The 18849-nt window shown below is 41.5% G+C and overlaps 1 protein-coding gene across 1 annotated transcript in view; it reads left to right on the top strand.

The window, feature by feature from the left end:
- The first annotated feature begins 340 nt into the window (after positions 1–340).
- Positions 341–18849, top strand: part of LOC146644927 (helicase ARIP4-like) — an 82818-nt gene continuing 64309 nt past the window's right edge. Inside the window, exon 1 of the mRNA XM_085395008.1 lies at positions 341–493. The gene's annotated coding sequence lies outside the window, so the exon portion shown is untranslated. The remainder of the gene's footprint in view (positions 494–18849) is intronic.

Raw genomic sequence — 18849 nt, 5'->3', positions numbered from 1 at the left:
AGACGTTTTGCCGATAGATTATTAAATTTTCAAAATTATATTTTGGGGGTTTTTTGTTTGTTTTTTCGCTATATATCAGGCTTTCTTCTTCTTTGTTTTTGCACAAAGTATGTTGTTGTTGTTTTTTTAAACAACTACTAAATTATATTTTTGGATGATGCAACAAAGGCGAACAAAATGAACCGCGTATTACGCATCAAATAACATTTGACAGTTTAACTTTCATGCAGTCCTTTCCTCTGCTAACCAGCACTGGAGCCCACAACACTTTGGATGCTCGGGCACTTCCGGAACTTTCGTAATGGCTTTTTTTCCCCTGTACAGAGCGCGTGCAGGGACCAACAGGACCGACCCTCCTCTTTCAGTAAGAAACCGATGAATGGGTGAAAGCGGCCAAGCCTGCCCTGCCTCTCATTACCACTTCCTAAATAAAAGCTTTTTTTCCCCTTTTTTTTTTACTTGAAGGGACTCATCGCAGAGACGGGGACGGAAGGTGAGAGACACACGCCGGCTTTAATGTCCGCTTTCGAATGTTTTCTTCCTGCTAAAAGCATTTTCCCCTCTCCTGTTGGGCTATTTTGGAGCGTCAATTAGGCTCCAGACAATAGAGGAGCATGCTGCACTTGCACCCCCCACCCCTTCTTCGCTTCCTCCTCCTGTCTGCATTGCTGTTGCAGCCCCCCCTCTTCTGTGTTATGAAACAAGCAAGCACGCTGCTTTCATTTTCGTGTTAATTTTTCTATAGCAGGACTTCGGAAGAAGTAGCCGACACAGAGATGCAGTCAGGGGGACACATTAAATAAGAAGCGGATAGGTGTTACTTAACAGTTAGGCTATGAAGGGAAAGCATAAGGAAAGTGACTTATGTAAAGACTTATGTAAACTGAGGCTTTCTGTTTATTAGGATGCCGATTAGCACCATCAGCAGCTTAAGCGTTAGTATTCCCGGGATCTTTCACAGCCACTTTTTAACTTCTCCACTTGCTTTTCAGTTCGTTTGTCACACTTGTGCACAGCTTCAACCAAATGACATCACTCGAGACAGTTTGTAGGACTTTGCACAGCTCCATCTAGAGACACAAAAGGCTTCCACAAATATACAGCAGTGAGCATCTGTAAGCACTGGAATATACCAGTTGTCTTAACACGGAAGTTAAAAGTGCAGAGGAAAGTGCATCTGCGCAGAAGTATGGCAGTTTATTTAACTGTACCCACACACACCACTGTGCAAAAGTACAGAGGATTTTATATTTTTTGTTTTCAAGGAGCCACACTTTCTAATTATTCCTTGAGGAAATAGTTCTCCAGGCTTTCTGAAGGTCTCTCAAAGTTTTCACTCAATTTTCAGTCCGGTCCTTGTACCGGACCAGAGGGTTGCCATTTAACACCGGGCTATGAAGGATTAAAGCACAACAAAGGATACCTAGATCACTAGAAGAACTTGTGTTGTGTTTATACTTAACGGACAACTTAGCAATTTATTTTATATTTTAAGGTACTTGGTTACCAGCAGCCTGCTACAAAAACTAGTTCCTTCAATTTCTTTGATTCAATCTGTGGAAAATGCCAACAACATGGTTTGACAGACATAAACATAGTATTTTTTTGCAACAAGGTTATCCCCAAAAAGAAAGTAACATAGCATGAGGTACAGCAGGGGTGTCAAACTCAAATACACAGTGGGCCAAAATTCAAAACTGGAACAAAGTCGCGGGCTAACGTTAATATTTATTGAAATATATTTATTCCTCCAGATATAAGAATGAATCTTTTCTTATGGACTCAAACACGTTTTGCTGAAAAACTGAATATGGAACAAGCAAAGCTTAATACTAAACAATATATATATTAGCTGTATAATACCAGTAGGCCAGCTCTAATAGTAATTTGGTATGGCTTTGCGGGCCAAATTTGGCCCGCGGGCCAGAGTTTGACACCTATGAGGTACAGTGTCTCTAAAGAATCTGTGGAAACTACACAAGTGGAGGACAAAAGAAGAAGTGGCCTAAAAAAACTATTTACAGCAGATGAACAGTGCCTGCAAGTCATGAAAAACACTTAAAAAATGCAAGACCTGGCTCATGACCTTAGACATGCATCTGGTCCTCTGTCCATCCAGCGACTGTTCACTGAAGCCTCATCAGAAATGGTCTCAGTGAAACGTTGGCTGTCAAGAAGCCATTCTTAAAGGAAACTGGGAGAAAGGGCTGAGGAATGCCAGATTACTCAAGAACTGAACTAGAAAATAACATCCTCAAGGGCTCTGTCATGGTTTAGGACTGAATTTCAGCCGGTGGTGTTGGAGATCTTGTTAGAATTATGAACACAGAAAAATACCATCAGATTTTGATCTACCGTGAAACACCATATGAAAATTGCCTGATTGTGCCACAGCTTAATTTTTTCAGCATGACCATTATCCCAAATATGGTGCCAATGTAGTAAAAGCATATTGGGACAGAAAAAAACACCAGAGAACACGAATCAGTCATAGACTGGCCTCCCCAGAGCCTGGACCTGAACGTTATTGAAGCAGTGTGGAAACATAGTTGACAGAGAACCGAAAAAAAGGGAGACAACATCCAAAATATGCTGGCTCTGGATAGTGTAGTGGTAAGACTACGCCCCATTCGGAGCGGGAGTCACAAGTTCGATTCCTACCCGGTATCCAGTAACGGTCCTGGCTAGACCCCCCATTCTTAAAACAAAGCCCTGGAATGGCGCGGCTATGTCTGCAGCTCAAGAATTTCACTACATGTTGTACCCTGTATAATTGTGTATGAGACAAATAAAGGTTGTTTACTTAAAAAGAGCTTTGAATGTCCTTCAAGAAGCCTGGAGAACTATTCCTGCAGACTACTTAAAGAAATGACAAGAAAGCTGCGAGAAGAAAGAGAGTTGAAGCATACCACATTTCTACTTTAAAGCTCATTAGAAGTGCACAAACTCTGGTTTTGCAACCTGAGCTTATGGAAGCCTCTTTACTTTTAAAAAAATTCTATCAAGCTCCTGTATAAATCTTAAACGCTTCACTAACTGGCCGTCAAGTGTTGTGTTTTTTTGGGGGTCTTTTGTGGGGGGGTTTTTGGGGTTTTTTAGTGAAACTTATTGTGCTGCTGGTAGAGATGAATTTGAAGTACCGTTTTGAAGGTTACATTGCGTCTTTTCTTACTTAAGACTGTCTGGAATGATTCAAACTCAAGCTTTGATATGATCAGGTTGGCAAACTCCCAGACTTGTCAAATCTGGCCGTGTATGTGTTTGTCCAGTTTTGGCCTTTGTTTCCTCTCTCGCGCTCTCTTGAACAAAATACTGTTTGCAGGCTTGCATACTTCAAACACAGGTCAAGATTGGTTAATTACATTTTTGCGGGGGTTCTGTTTAGATCCAGATTCTCAGTATAATTTTGAAAGGATGATCTGGGGACGCTCCTGTAGTGCTCTTTTCATCCCTCCAGTCACCCTTACATCACTCGGTCTGTTCCTGCTAATGAGCTCAGCAGGCAGCTCAGTACAGGAACACATCCCTAGAAACAGCACCGGAGTGATGGGAGCAAGGTGGCTACCGCTGGCCTGCTTGACATTTATGTATGGTGATGGGGGTTGAGCACCAGATGAGATTTCATCTGCTTGACGATATAAGGGGAAGAACTGCCCGCACTAGCATGATAGCGCTGGTGGCGAAGTCGAAAATGCACTTTTAGTTCTCACTTATCAAATGTTTCAAAGCAGTTAGGGTGAGATGTGTTCATGTAGTTAAAAAATAAACAATAAAGGATGGAGGATATTTGTCTACTAAATGTACTTTCTGCAGATGAATGTGCCAACAAGGGAATCGGGAAAGAATATCTGTCTTTGAGTTATAGAAGAGGGCATGTGTGTCATGCTCACTGCTTCCCATACTGAGTCCTAAACAGCGGGTGAGTGTTGTAAGTGTCTCTTTGACCTACGCTTCTTGTAAAGACGGGGGACAAAAACCACAATGAGATAGAAAGTGATGGATGCCGGGCAGGGCGCTCTGACCTGGGTCAGATGCTAATTTTCAGAGTTGAGTGAAACATCACAGCAGGGAGTTCGGATTAACTAGAGATTTGGTTTTACTTTATCTCTCCTTGTGGCCAGAAAATGTAAATCAGTGGAGCAGAAATGGAAAGAGAACGAGTGAAAGAACGACGGAGCTGAGGGACTGAGCTCCGGTGCTTCTCATGTTTTAGGAAATTCGTAATACCAACACGAGTGGGGTGGATGAGCCACTGTGTCTCTGACCTACTGTAATAGTTAACCTAACTAAATGTCATTTTAAAATCTTTAATAGAGGAATTGTCAGCAATTTCTCTTTTTTACTGTGACACATCAGGATTGATGGAGGAAGTGTGAAATTTTGCAAAAGGCTCATTTTTCTTCTTGTGGCTAATTGAGTGTAAAGAACAGAGGGGCAGATGCAGAGAGCGACTGCTGTCTAGCTTACAGCAGTGAACATGCTGAGTGTTACTTCTGTCTAAAACTGCATGCGGAAGAGTGGTTTGAAGTCTGTGACTGTTCTCTTTATGTATGAGCGTAAAAACCTCAGCCAGTGAAAAGAAATCTGGAGACAGGGATGTAACTAATGGCAGCAGCAGAGTGGCTTCTCCCGAATGATGTCGCCCATCAGAATAAAAAACCCTCAGCATCAGTGGAGTGTAAGAGTAGTACTAAGTACTCCTTTATACTCAGTTCTTCACACCAGTTGTAATGGTTTTGAGGGCTCTGTGGTGTGACAAGCATATCGATGCAAAAGCGTGGCGAGTGGCAGCAGTTGTGATGTCACCATTCGTCAGAGTGACCATGACAAGCTTAAACCAGACTTGTCATAAAACCAAAGCACTTAAAACTTTGAGAGACTTTGTTATACCATCTTTATTTGTGTAACTCAGGCTGCTGAAACATTATCTCCAGTATGTGCAGGAAATAGCAGTTAACAGCCAGTCAAAACCAGCCAGTACGCCCAGAGTTGGTGTGAGAAGGCAGGACCAAAGTGGTGGAGATGATTGGGGCACGTTATGAGTGTCTGTATTTGTATATGTATGTTGTTATGATCGGATTGGTTTAAATAAGTTAAGCAATTTTAAAATGTTTTTTATTTATAAATGTAAAATATCTCTAGCCAATCCACAAAAAAATCCAACGTAGCCGAATTCTGCAGTACTCAGCAAACCTTGGTGTGGCCATAGGGGTATGCTATGAAGAGGGATTAGTAGGTTATCGAGCTATGTCGAACATGTAGTCAGAGTTTTCAGTGTCACAAACGTCATTCTCTTTTTACTGGGTTTAAAATGACCAGAAGCACCACGATTTCACTAATTATTTTACTTACAGCATGTTGTAAGTGTGATAGAGATTCTCTGCTGGGAGAACATGTTTTTAGGTGCATGTTAAGCTGTAGCTTACTACTGCCTAGTTACTGCTCATAAGCCTGTTTGACACTGCTGGAATTGCAGCTACTACTGCACAAAACACACAGTAAGAATACCTGTTTAATCAAGTTCACTTTGATCTTCCAACGAACTAAAGCAATATCAAAATCTCTTCTATTAGGCTGTGGGACAGGAACATTTAATGTTTAAATGTCTCTACTTTAAAGTTTCAGACTAATGTGCAGCAGTCACATTAGAAATAAATAGCTCTGAGAGGGCACTGTGATAAAATAAATATATTCACTCAAATTAAAATGTCAATTTTACTGCACTGTGCAGTCGATCACCAGATTAAGGATTTTCCTCAACATTAATCTCTTGTATTTGCAACGGTGTTGGCCTTGACTGTTAAAATTTTTATGTTCTTTATATATTTGTGTCACTGTTTTACTATGATCAGCTGATAATCTCTCCGATTGGAGCCGGTGGCACTCATAGGGATCATTTTGTGCAGGAGAAGAGTCATATGATGCTTGAAAGGGCGCTTTCATGTGGGCCGCACAGAGCCTGAAGCGGAAAGTCCAACCTAATAGAGAAAGCTGATAACCACCATCGTGATACCCGTTATTTCCAGCTGGAGTTTTGGGTTTTCTTGAGTCAGCTAATGCAGAGAAAGCCTGGCCGTGTTGACTTTCCTACCCTTCAGGCCTTTACACATTCAGTGGGGAATTAATTTGAAGTCCTGCCTTCATGTTCCTTAAGAGTCTGATATTTGTCATTTTCAAAATTCGATGTCATGTTTTGATTTATTACACTGTGTCTTGTCTAACAGTATAATTAAAACAGGGGGATGGGGTGGGGGTAGCAGCTGCATCTGGGCTGTTAGCTGTAGCAAGGTAAACAGTTGAGCATAGGGGTTGTCTCCTGACTGCTTTTTCCTTTAATGGAAAGTTACTACCGAGCCTGTCTTGTGGAAAAATCCTACACACCCCTGAGATGATCCCTTCAGGGCCTCATCCTACTAAACTTTTAATGATTTAACATCTTCTTTCTGAGCACCTGCTCAGTTGTAAGTTTTACTCCCAGAGTCAAGGATTGTATTGATGAATGCAAGTCTGCTGTGATGTATCAGATTTTCAGTGCTAGATATCTGAGAGGATAGAGTCTGTTCACATCTCTGAGTTTTCATCGGCCACTTTTTCCTTTCTTTTCAGTAACACACTGTGAACTCATTGGAAGTGGTCTCAGTTTGAATCTCAGTGTTTGTAAACTGCATTTAAATAATGGTGAAGCTATCCACTGCAGGATTTCTGTCACAGTTATTAGAGTTCATTCATTTATTTCGTGACAAATATTTGGTGACATTTTCAGATTACAAATTATTGTAATAATCCCTGAAAGGAAATTGTTCTGCAACAGTTGCTCAAATGTCAAATTTCTTAAACTGTACAGGTGCTGGACCCAAAACCTCCTTGCAATTGCTTTGTTTGCTAGCAGTCACCCGTAGTTTGTGTGGTAGTATCCGACTAGTCTGTACACTTTATTTCTCATGACCAGATGCTCACAAGTGGTCCCTATGGGTCTGTGTTACTGCGGTCTGTGTGACTGTGGTCTATGATGCTACGGTGACCCACAGGGGTTAAAAATGTACTCATTGCTCTGTTAAGTCTCTCCTTCTCTCTCGAATCCATGAATTCTTGTACATATGCAAATATAAACTACACAGCTTACTAAAGCAAACAATCTTAAGATATGAGAATTTCAAAAGTTTTGGTCAGATGTGGTTCAGTTTAGGATCCGCAGTATTGCAGTGTCTATGACAGCCAACCCTCTTCAGTGTGTTTATTAGTACAGCTATACTTGTGCATCTTCCACTTAACCCAGTGGTAAAGGTTGAATTCGTTTGCAGGATGTTGAAGATTCCAAGAGACCCGATACTTCTTGGGTGTGTGGGTGTGTGGCAGTCCAGGGAACAGTGTTTGTTAGCATTGTTTTTATGTTTGATCTGTGACCTCTGATAAGCAAGCTCTCTCTTCTCTCCTCTCAGTTTTTTTTCTTTGCGCATGTCTCTGCGTGTGCAGTGGTTATGATACCTGCTTGTGTAAATGCACCTATTTATTGTTGACATTAGTCATTTGTTGTCCAGTATCCATAGCTACACCTGCTGCATGTCTATCATCTTGTTTACTTTCTTCTCTTTGTTCTATCTAAATTACAGCACTGTGTGTGTGCATAGCTAGATGCTTGGATTCCTGTTTGAACATGATTGTAGGTCAACATGTGATTTGAGGGTTGCTTTTTGTAGCCAAGATTAGGAAACTGGCCTACTAGAACAAAAGGAATACACATACATCCACTGACATGCCTTTTATTATTTACACTTATTCAGCTGCTTGTTAATAGAAGCAACTGAATAAGTGTGTCCATATGACAAGATCTCAATCCAATAGAGCACCTTTGAGATGTAGTGGAGAGTTTCATCATGGATGTATAGTGACAAATGAACTGTGTGATGCTATCATGGACTGGCATGCATCTCTGAGAAATGTTTCCAGGGTCTTGAATACGAGCCATGAAGCATGAACGCAGTTCTGAAGGCAAAAGGAGGTGCAACCCAGTACTAGCAAGGGTTGTGATTATATAAAATTTTGCTCTATACCAAAATTTTATTAACTAATGGACTGATAATTTAGTACCAGCAGTTCTTATAAAAGACAAAAGAAAGTAATAGTAACTATTGTCTGCTTCATGATTTAGCACTTTCTTTGCTAATTGTTTTTTTTCCCCATTGGTTGTGTGTTGTTTGAATAACATAAGAGACTTTAATAGAGTCTGCTTATTGCAGGGATTTTGCTTTTTTCACTTAAAAAAGCTCAGATAAGTGTTAATTCTTACTTTTTAAACTCTTTAGACTTTGTTTTGTTCCGAAGTTGATTTTTCTCACAGGTGAGGAAAGTTTCCACGACTTCAGTGTTGAGTGCTTTTCAGCTCTGTTTGACCAATGAGTAGAAGAAGAAGGGGAATATTAGATGCCTTTTAATAAAACCACATTTTACATTAAAACAAATAATAAAAATGTTTGCTCTTTTTAATTCAAGTAGTTTTTAAAAAAAAATATACTGTTCTGATAAGCAGTTTGTTTCCCTTTAGAATCGCATTCAAGTTTCATGTCTGATAAACATGAGAGGAAATGGATCTTGGCAGAGGTGGATGAGAAAATATGATTGGATTTCTTTTAATAAACATTTGTTGGCTTGCCAGAATGGCTTTAAAAGATTACGCCTTAAAGTCACAGACCATATAAAAGATGGATGTAGCGACTGTGGCATAACCTGTTGGTTTCTGAAGACCTATTTTCAAACGTCTTGCTGAGCGTTGCCACTGTTGTCATCTTGGTTGCAAAATAAAAATGCATGTGACAAGGAAGGGTGGATTTAGGTATGAAACCGTAGACTCATTGACTAAAGAGTTGTCAATTAGAGCAGGGCGATATAACCACAAATATTTATCACGATATACATTTGAAAATTTGCGATAACGATATAACTGACGATATAATTGACACTAGACAAAATACTTTACAACTCCTCAACTTTATTAGTGCAAAAAAACCCCATTAATGTAAACAAGCAGCTGTTTTTTATGTGCATTAAAGTTATATAAAAATGTGACAGTGCAAATTCCTTGCTGACAGTTTGTACCACATAAAATCATTTCGAGGTCAGTAAACACAACCAGAATTCATACATAAGGCACACGGGATTATAAGGGGCACTGTCGATTTTCAGAAAATTCAAAGGATTGATTTTAAGTGTGCCGTATTTTCCAAACAACACGGTAATAACGACGTCCCGCTAGCATGCTCTACCAAAAATAGTGCTTTGTTGTGTATCTGACGGACGAAAGCTAAACCAGTTCCACACCACTGAAGCTGCAGCATTTTTACAAACCAATTCTGGTTCATCTGTTTCATTTAACGATCCACTTTCGCTCTTCTCATTCTGCATCGCCGCCATGTGCGTATGTAAACAAAGGCACTGCGCATGCGCGTTTTACCCATATTCTATCGCGATATGTCATTTTCCTATCGTTGCCCAAAATTACACCGGTATTACCATGAATGGTATGATATAGCCCAGCCCTGTTGTCAATTACAAGTGGTTAACCAATGAGTGTGCAGTTTCTACCAGAGATAATCCACCATTTTGAATTTTGGATGTTGGCGTTGGAGTGATGTCACTCCTGGGTTGACGATGTTCCTGTAGTAAAGTTCTACAGGATATCAACCCCCAGCAAGTGATAGGTGACCACCCTCACCCCGCAGCATGTTGTGGTAAATGGTTGACTCTACCTAGCAGCCTAGTTCTTCCTTTTAACAGCAAGAGGTTTCTTCCTGTTAAAAGGGAGTTTTTCCTTTCTACTGTCGTAGAGTGCTTGCTCAGAGTGCTTGCTGTTTGTTTATCTGGGTTTTCTCAGTATTGCTGTAGGGTCTTTACTTTACAATATAACGTGTCTTGTGGCAACTGTTGTTGTGATTTGGGGCTATATAAATAAAATTGAATTAGATATAATACAGGTCTTCAGGCCCTTCCACATTGGATTGGTTTTTTGACGCAGAGACTGTGTACATGTTTTATAGTGTCTAGAAGAATTATTTTAAAAGAGTTTCATTTTGCTTGTGATAAAATTTAAATTGATTGCTGTTAAGGTTCTGAGTCATCTTAACATCTTGATTGCTACAAACACATTTAAATGTGTTTCACACACATCGATAGAATCCTAGCTAAATATCATTGCAGAAACTTTTCCAATCATAGATGTTTTTTTCACAGTGAAGAAAAAAGTGATTTTCTTCTTCCTGTTGTCACCTTTTCCCTTTTCTGGACTTTGGTCTCCAGTTTTGTCTTGTTTTTTTCATGCTGAAGCTATCATGGCTTTTCCAGCAGTTTTTTAGTTGCCTTGTGCTGAGTGCCTTATAGGTAGTACAGATAACCTAAACAGAAGAGACCCGTCCCTGCTAGTGTCCGCACATGAACCTTAAACAAACCCGGTGAACCTACTAAATCCTTCCTTATTGGCTGAAGCACAGCCAGCTATATCCAATTGGATGCCATTGTGGCCTGCTGATATGTGATACCTCCCATGCTGCTCCTCAACCCTTTACCATTTTAAGTGCCTGGACCTTGGTCATGAGAATATTGATTAAGCTTGAAAATCTTTATATTATTTGCTGGTGACAATAGTATGCAAATAAATACAATATTTGTACTTAAATACTCTCCAGCATAAAAGAAAAGGTTTTCCATGCTCATTGTTTCAATTCTAAAAGCTCTTTAATGAAATGTGATCATATGTGGGTGTAGGCTGTTTTTTTTTTCTTGTTTTCTTTGCTGTAATGCAAGAGGAGATCAGGTGGGCAGGCATTAGATGTAAGTAACATTTGGGATTGGCCCAAAGGTTTAAAAATAGTCAGTGAAGCAAGCCTGTGCGGATCAGCATTGTTCCATTGATCCAGGTCACTAAGTTGTGAGTGTGACCTCGAAGCTAAAGAATTAAAATGAGGCTAATCCTGGACAAACTTGTACATGTTGTGGGTATTTATAGGCTCAAAGACAGAATTAGAAAAATGGTTGCTGTGTGTGCAGGTTCAGATTAAACCAAGCAGGGTCCACTTGTTAATGAAAAAATACTGTTCATTCTTACTGACTGAAAACGTTTCCTTTTATTAATAGTACCTGCATTAACACTATAATTTGAAATTTAGTGTGTACTGCATTGAATTTTGCAGTATTGTGCAAATAAGAAATAGGTGAAGTGATTAATTGAACCATGTCCAAACAAAGGGCAAAAGCAGAGTTTTTACAGGTTTAATGAGCCTGGAATTGATATTTGATATGACCACCTTTGTTCTTCAACATAGTCTGAACACTCTTAAGCTTTCTTGTATTTTATTTAAGTATGTCCAGGAATAATTTTTCAGGCTTCTTGAAAGACATTCAAAGCTCTTCTTTGGATGTTGACTTCCTTTAGTCCTGTTCTCTGGCAAGATGATCCCACACTGCTTCAACAATGCTGAGGTCTGGATTCTGTGGAGGTCAATCCATGACCGATGGTTTTCTACTGTGAGTTTTTCTATCGAGATATGCTTTTACTGCTCTTACGTTCCAGATGGTATTGCATGGTGGATCAAAATCTGATGGTACTTTCCCGTGTTCATAATTTAGTCAGTTTTGGCAAGATTTCTTGTCACTGAGGTCAATGCAGCCCCAAACCATGACAGAGCCTCAGCTGATGGTTGTAGACACACTTTCTTGCACCCTTCTCTTAACCAGCTTCTTTATGTTTGGATTCATCTCTCCATAAAACCTGTGATCACTGATTTTTTTTTTCAGTCCAGTTCTTGTGTAATTTGGCATACCTCAGCATTTTCTCCCAGTTTCTCTTAATTAGGAATGGCTTCTTGATGCCCAACTGTACACTGAGAACATTTCTGATGAGGCTTCAGTGAACATTGAAGATCCAGACGCATCTCTTGGGTCCTGTGCAATGTCTGCTGAATTTTTCTCCATTGCTTTTGAGGGCATGACATATTCTTCATCTGCTGTCAGGCCTGCCACTTGTTCTTTTGTCTTCCATTTGTTTAGTTTCAACAGGTTCTTTAAGGACACACTGCATACTATGCCACATTTTCAGCAATTAGCTCTTTGGGTATTATCGTGTTGGTACTATTTTTATGTCAGTCAAACTGTTTTATCTTTGGCATTTTTTGCAGACTGAACAAAACGAAATGGCAACAAATTATGTTTTTTCTTTGATTTTTATCAAATGCTGCTAGTAACAAAGCCCTTAAGATACAATTTAAATTTGGTTCTTTGTTAGGTTGACTGTTATGTGTAGACACAGAACTGTTTCATCCCTTGACTTGAGGGATTTTTTATGCTTGAAGTAGCTTGGAAAACTTTGAAAGTCCTTCAGAAAGCGGGGAGAACTGTTCCCCAAGACCACAGAAACAATCCAAGAAAATCTGGCTCTTTAGAAGCAAAATATCACTAAATGAGGGATGGCTCAAAACTTTTGCACAGTCCTGTAATTAGCATGTGTTTTGGCAACACAGCCATATAATGCATAGCTGTGTCTGGTGATGATGACGCTAGTGTACAAAGTCAAAGGGTCACCAAACAGATTTCCAAAGGAAGACGTAAATCACAGCCTAACTGTGAAGTACACCCAAGTACATCCTCTAAACAGAGCATCCATAATGATCACTTTACAGAATAACATATTCTATTTATAAAAGCATCTGCACTGACATACATTGGGTAGAAAGAACTTTGTGTGTGTGTGTGTGTGTGTGTGTGTGTGTGTGTGTGTGTGTGTGTGTGTGTGTGTGTGTGTGTGTGTGTGTGTGTGTGTTTGAACTATGTGTCATCTTGTTTTGGATGAAAGCAACTTGACTAGATTGGTAAACCCCCTGCCTCCCTCCCCACCACCACCAGGTTTCAGTATTGTGTAATTCTGTTACACAAGCAAGGGGTTGTGATGCAGATCTTCTAAGTCTGTAAGCCACTTCAATATAAAAGGAAGGTGTTATACAATATCCATTTTCAGAGCCGTGAACCGAAGCGTTGGTGGTCTGATTATTCTTGCAAATGACCTGCATTTGGGGAATGTGCGGTGCACGGTCAGCTGACATCAGGGCAGTGCGTCATCAGTGTGTCGGGTTTTGAGTTTTTCAAAGGAGGAAACTGATCTGTTGTTAGAAACGCTTCAGTCTTTTGTATCCCTTTTCTGTGAAACACATGTGATGGAGAGGTACAAGTGAACAGCTTTCAAAAATACAAAAGCCAGTGTCAGCCCTTTCTAATTTAAGTTTAAATGAAGAGCTTATATACAAGTTTTTTTTATGGGAAAGCTTGACTCTATGTAGTTCATGTTACCATTCCCCCCTCCTTCCCTCTTTAAAATCTGCATCGAGCCTCCTGCAGGGTTTATAATGAGCGCCTGGTACACACTGTTCAGCACTGCTGACGTCTGAAACCAGGGTGCAAGATCACTGCGTTAGTATGTGTGAGCTCTTGTTACATCCTTTTTTTGCATGTGAAACCAGTTTGAGTGTGAGAGTCCTCATCACATTTAGAGCACATTTTTGAGGGTTAATATTAGATTTGGGCTACGATTACTCTGGAAAATAAATGTGTCAGTGAAGGGCCTTGGTATAGAGTACAAAAGTGTGTGTGTGTCTGAGAGAGAGAGAGTTTGTGTGTAAAGTTTAATAAGAAAATGTGATTTTTCATGCGTACGAGTTCTGTGAAAGAAAGGGATGGAGAAATTAGTTTGTGTGTGTGTACAATGTCTTGCATCTTGGCATACATCTTGTATAACTTTATTTTTTCTTCTAAGCTGAACAGTGGCATTATTAGCCAGATCTTATGTAAGCCAGCTTATGCAAGCAGCTGTCTTCTCACTGCCCCCCTCCTTTATCATTTTAACTTTACTCTTGCATGCGCACACTCTCAGGGGATTTCAACAGCTAATTACACGGTGTCTCTGGGTATGTAGGAAAGCATTCTGTACTTTACAGGTTTTTTTGTTCCAGTCCAGTTCTTGAGTCATTTTGAATACCTATACTGTTCTCTTTTGTCCTCTGTCTATTCAAAGTCTTTACTTTTCTTTTTAATAAATACTTGACACTATACCAGGATGTTTTGTTTTAAGCTGTTTGGAAATTGCCTTGTTGGTGTAAAAATGCACGACGTCAAGTTATGTTATCTTTGGGTTTTGTCAGATTCAACCAAAGAAATGGGAAAGAATTATAGAAAATTATGAAGGTTTTCATGCTTGAATGATTCATAGCTCAGTGTCAATTGGCTTAAAAAAAAAAAAAAAACATCCATCCATCCACTCGCTTCCGCTTATCCTTTCCAGGGTCGCGGGGGTGCTGGAACCTATCCCAGTTGTCATAGGGCGAGAGGCAGGGTACACCCTGGACAGGTCGCCCGTCTGTTGTAGCGCTAACACACAGAGACAGACAACCATTTGAACTCACATTCACTCCCGCATTCACACCTATGGGCAATTTAGATTAATCAATGAACCTATCCCCACAAACTGCATGTCTTTGGACGGTGGGAGGAAGCCGGAGCACCTTCATACCAGCACCGTGTGGCACGGTGGTTAGCGCTGTTGCCGCACAGCAAGAAGGCCGGGGTCTTTCTGTGTGGAGTTTGCATGTTCTCGCAAAAAAAACAAACAAAAAAAAACATTCCTCTGAAAATGATGAGATACAATGACTGGACTGTAAATCAGTGAAAAAGCAGCCAATGTCCAAAGAAAAACTCTAAAAGTTCTTCAGAACTGCCGATCAAAACCACTTCAAAATATTTTGGCTTCTTGGGAGCAAAATATAAAGAAATGACTCGGTCGTTAACATTTTTGCACAGTTCTACATGCTACAAATATTTTAAAAATGTATGTACTTATTTATTTGCTTGTGTTTTTAATTAGTTTTGCTAATATCTGTTACATGAAGATAGAACATGACTTAGAGATATTTAAGTACAGAGTTTCCATGTGATTTTTTTTTTTCACACCCACAACTGCATAATACTGGGGAATTCAAAATGCCCATCATTCACACATTTATTATGTTTCAAAAAGTACCATATAAAGATTCAAAATATCATGTCAGATTTGACCTCTGACCTCTCGTTGAAGGTCAATAGATTGATCTGAAGGTCAAAGTGATAATAATGGTATAGTACAGTGGGGCAAAAAAGTATTTAGTCAGCCACCGATTGTGCAAGTTCCCCCACTTAAAATGATGACAGAGGTCAGTAATTTGCACCAGAGGTACACTTCAACTGTGAGAGACAGAATGTGAAAAAAAAATCCATGAATTCACATGGTAGGATTTGTAAAGAATTTATTCGTAAATTAGGGTGGAAAATAAGTATTTGGTCACCTCAAACAAGGAAAATCTCCGGCTCTCACAGACCTGTAACGTCTTCTGCAAGAAGCTTTTCTGTTCCCCCACTCGTTACCTGTATGAACGGCACCTGTTTGAACTCATCATCTGTATAAAAGACACCTGTCCACAGCCTCAAACAGTCAGACTCCAAACTCCGCCATGGCCAAGACCAAAGAGCTTTCGAAGGACACCAGGAAAAGTATTGTAGACCTGCACCAGACTGGGAAGAGTGAATCTACAATAGGCAAGCAGCTTGGTGTGAAAAAATCAACTGTGGGAGCAATCATCAGAAAATGGAAGACATACAAGACCACTGATAATCTCCCTCGATCTGGGGCTCCACGCAAGATCTCATCCCGTGGGGTCAAAATGATCATGAGAACGGTGAGCAAAGATCCCAGAACCACACGGGGGGACCTGGTGAATGACCTGCAGAGAGCTGGGACCAAAGTAACAAAGGTCACCATCAGTAACACACTACAACGGCAGGGAATCAAATCCCGCAGTGCCAGACGTGTTCCGCTGCTGAAGCCAGTGCATGTCCAGGCCCGTCTGAAGTTTGCCAGAGAGCACATGGATGATACAGCAGAGGATTGGGAGAATGTCATGTGGTCAGATGAAACCAAAGTAGAACTTTTTGGTATAAACTCAACTTGTCGTGTTTGGAGGAAGAAGAATACTGAGTTGCATCCCAAGAACACCATACCTACTGTGACGCATGGGGGTGGAAACATCATGCTATGGGGCTGTTTTTCTGCCAAGGGGACAGGACGACTGATCCGTGTTAAGGCCCGTCTGAATGGGGCCATGTATCGTGAGATTTTGAGCCAAAACCTCCTTCCATCAGTGAGAACTTTGAAGATGAAACGAGGCTGGGTCTTCCAACATGACAATGATCCAAAACACACCGCCCGGGCAACAAAGGAGTGGCTCCGTAAGAAGCATTTGAAAGTCCTGGAGTGGCCTAGCCAGTCTCCAGACCTCAACCCCATAGAAAATCTGTGGCGGGAGTTGAAAGTCCGTGTTGCTCGGCGACAGCCCCAAAACATCACTGCTCTCGAGAAGATCTGCATGGAGGAATGGGCCAAAATACCAACTACTGTGTGTGCAAACCTGGTAAAGACCTATAGTAAACGTTTGACCTCTGTTATTGCCAACAAAGGTTATGTTACAAAGTATTGAGTTGTATTTTTGTTATTGACCAAATACTTATTTTCCACCCTGATTTACGAATAAATTCTTTACAAATCCTACCATGTGAATTCATGGATTTTTTTTTCCACATTCTGTCTCTCACAGTTGAAGTGTACCTCTGGTGCAAATTACTGACCTCTGTCATCATTTTAGGTGGGGGAACTTGCACAATCGGTGGCTGACTAAATACTTTTTTGCCCCACTGTATGTGTTTGGAAGTAGTGCAAAGCAGAAGACTTCGTCTGAATAGTCTGTATGCAAGAGGCCTGAGTGGCGGAGGTTACTCAGACCATGGCTCAAATTGGTGAGGTGAGTGGGCAGGGGTTGAGTGTGGGGGGGGAGGGGACAGTCTGCATGGCCCAGGGGAAGAAGCTGTTTGTGAGTCTGAAGGTGTAGGACCGGATTGATCTGAGGCGCCAACCAGAGGGCAGCAGGTCAAACAGGTGGTGAATGGGGTGCTGAGACAGGAGGCTCTGGCGATTGCCTCCAGGGGTGGCAGAGGGCAGCAAGTGATTTTTTTTGGGGGGGGGCAGTGTTAATTACCCTTTGACCAGCCTTCCTGTTCTCAGTTGTGGACCCTGCGGACCAAGACCAGCGGCAGCTTCTAGTTCATATTAGTCCAGGTTGAGCTCCTCTGCAATTTTCAGACTGCTGTTGGGGGTTGGGGAGCTCTTGCGTTTGTAGTTGGTGAGGGCTTTGATGCCTCTCCACAGCTGGTGGGGGTTGTTGACTGTGAGGAAGCTCTCTGTGCTCCTCCTGTAGCCCTCCTTGGCCTGTTCAAAGCCCCTCCTCAGGTTGACTGTAGCAGTGCTGTACAGAGAGCTGTCCCTCAATATGAAGGCTGAGTTACGAGTCCTGATCAGAGCCTGTACCTCACTTATCATCCAGTTTTTTTCAGTTATGAAAAACCCTGATGGTTTTGGTCACTGTCACATTCTCTACACAGCACTTAATGTAGAAAAGGACACGCTGAGTGAAGGTCTACAGGTTCTCCTGTTTTTTTCAGGGCACTCAGGCGGACATGCACCAATGGTGCGCATCCTGCCCCAAGTGTACAGCTGGTGAACCAGTCGACCATTCCAAAAGTGCCTTTAGGCCCACTATCATTAATGGAGGTCCCATTTGAGCACATTGGCATGGACCTCATCAGGCCATTTCACTGGAGTGCACGGGGATATCGCTTTGTATTCGTTTTAACTGTTTATGCAACACAATATCCTGAACCAGTGCCACTGCGCACCATTTCCCCAAAGAGTGTGGCACAGGTGGTGTTTCAGGTCATCTCCTGAGCCAAAAGAGATACTGGCTGATCAGGGCACATAAGTTCATATCTCGCACACTAAAAGAGCTATATGAATTACTGGGCATTAAATATGTCGCTGGTAAGACCCTCAGCTGTTTGCAGTGTGGGAGGTGCCTCAGACCTCCATGGGATTTCTCTGGGATTTGAATTTGGCAGAAAGCCGCCGGGGGTGTTGGACTTGATTAAAGAAAACTGGGAGAAAGGTCCAAGCCCGGCTAAAAATGAAATTCAATATGTTTTGGACCTAACAGCAAATCTGCACACATTTGGGAGGTTATGACGGGAAAATTTGCGTGAGGTATGGCAGTTTGATGCTTTCCCCATACCCCGGCTCAATGAGCTCCTGGCACAGTTAGACACAGCTCACTTTTTCACGACACTGGATTTAACCAAGGACTACTGGCAGATTCCCTTGTCTGCAGAGTCTAAGGAAAAAACGGGTTTCTCCACTGAGTACGGTTTTTACCAATTTGTCATACTTCCATTTGGCTTACTCAGAGCCCGTGCCACCTTCCAGCACCCGATGACCAAGTGCTGCATCTTACAGGCTGCTTATGCTGCCGCCTACTTGAATCACATCATCATCCACCTTAACACTTGACTGAAGCATGTGCAGCAGGTGGCCATGGTCCCGGAGTCCCTGACGCAGCGGTGGCTCATGGCAAACCTGAAGAATTATGCGGTTGTACAGAGGGAGGTACAGTATCTGGGGTACCACTTGGGAAGTGGACAGGTGTGTCTACAGGTGGATAAAACAGAAGCCATCCCATCCTGGCCACATTCCAAGACCAAAACAGAGGTGAGGCGGTTCTTGGGGCTGGCTAGTTATTACTGCCAGTCCGTGCCCGGCTTTACAGATCTGACTGGCCCCTTGACTGATCTCACCTGAAAGGCTGCCCCAATTTGTGTCACAACGGGACTGCACGGACTCACGCGCAGGCTCTAAGTTTTGAAAACACAAGAGTCTTTATTACAGCAACACCAGGTGATCTA

Source organism: Rhamphochromis longiceps, linkage group LG20 (assembly GCF_057381845.1).
Source record: "Rhamphochromis longiceps isolate RC_006_pf linkage group LG20, R_longiceps_female_GT1.1, whole genome shotgun sequence".
NCBI classification, from domain to species: domain Eukaryota; kingdom Metazoa; phylum Chordata; class Actinopteri; order Cichliformes; family Cichlidae; genus Rhamphochromis; species Rhamphochromis longiceps.
This window is presented reverse-complemented; position numbering and strand designations above follow the sequence as displayed.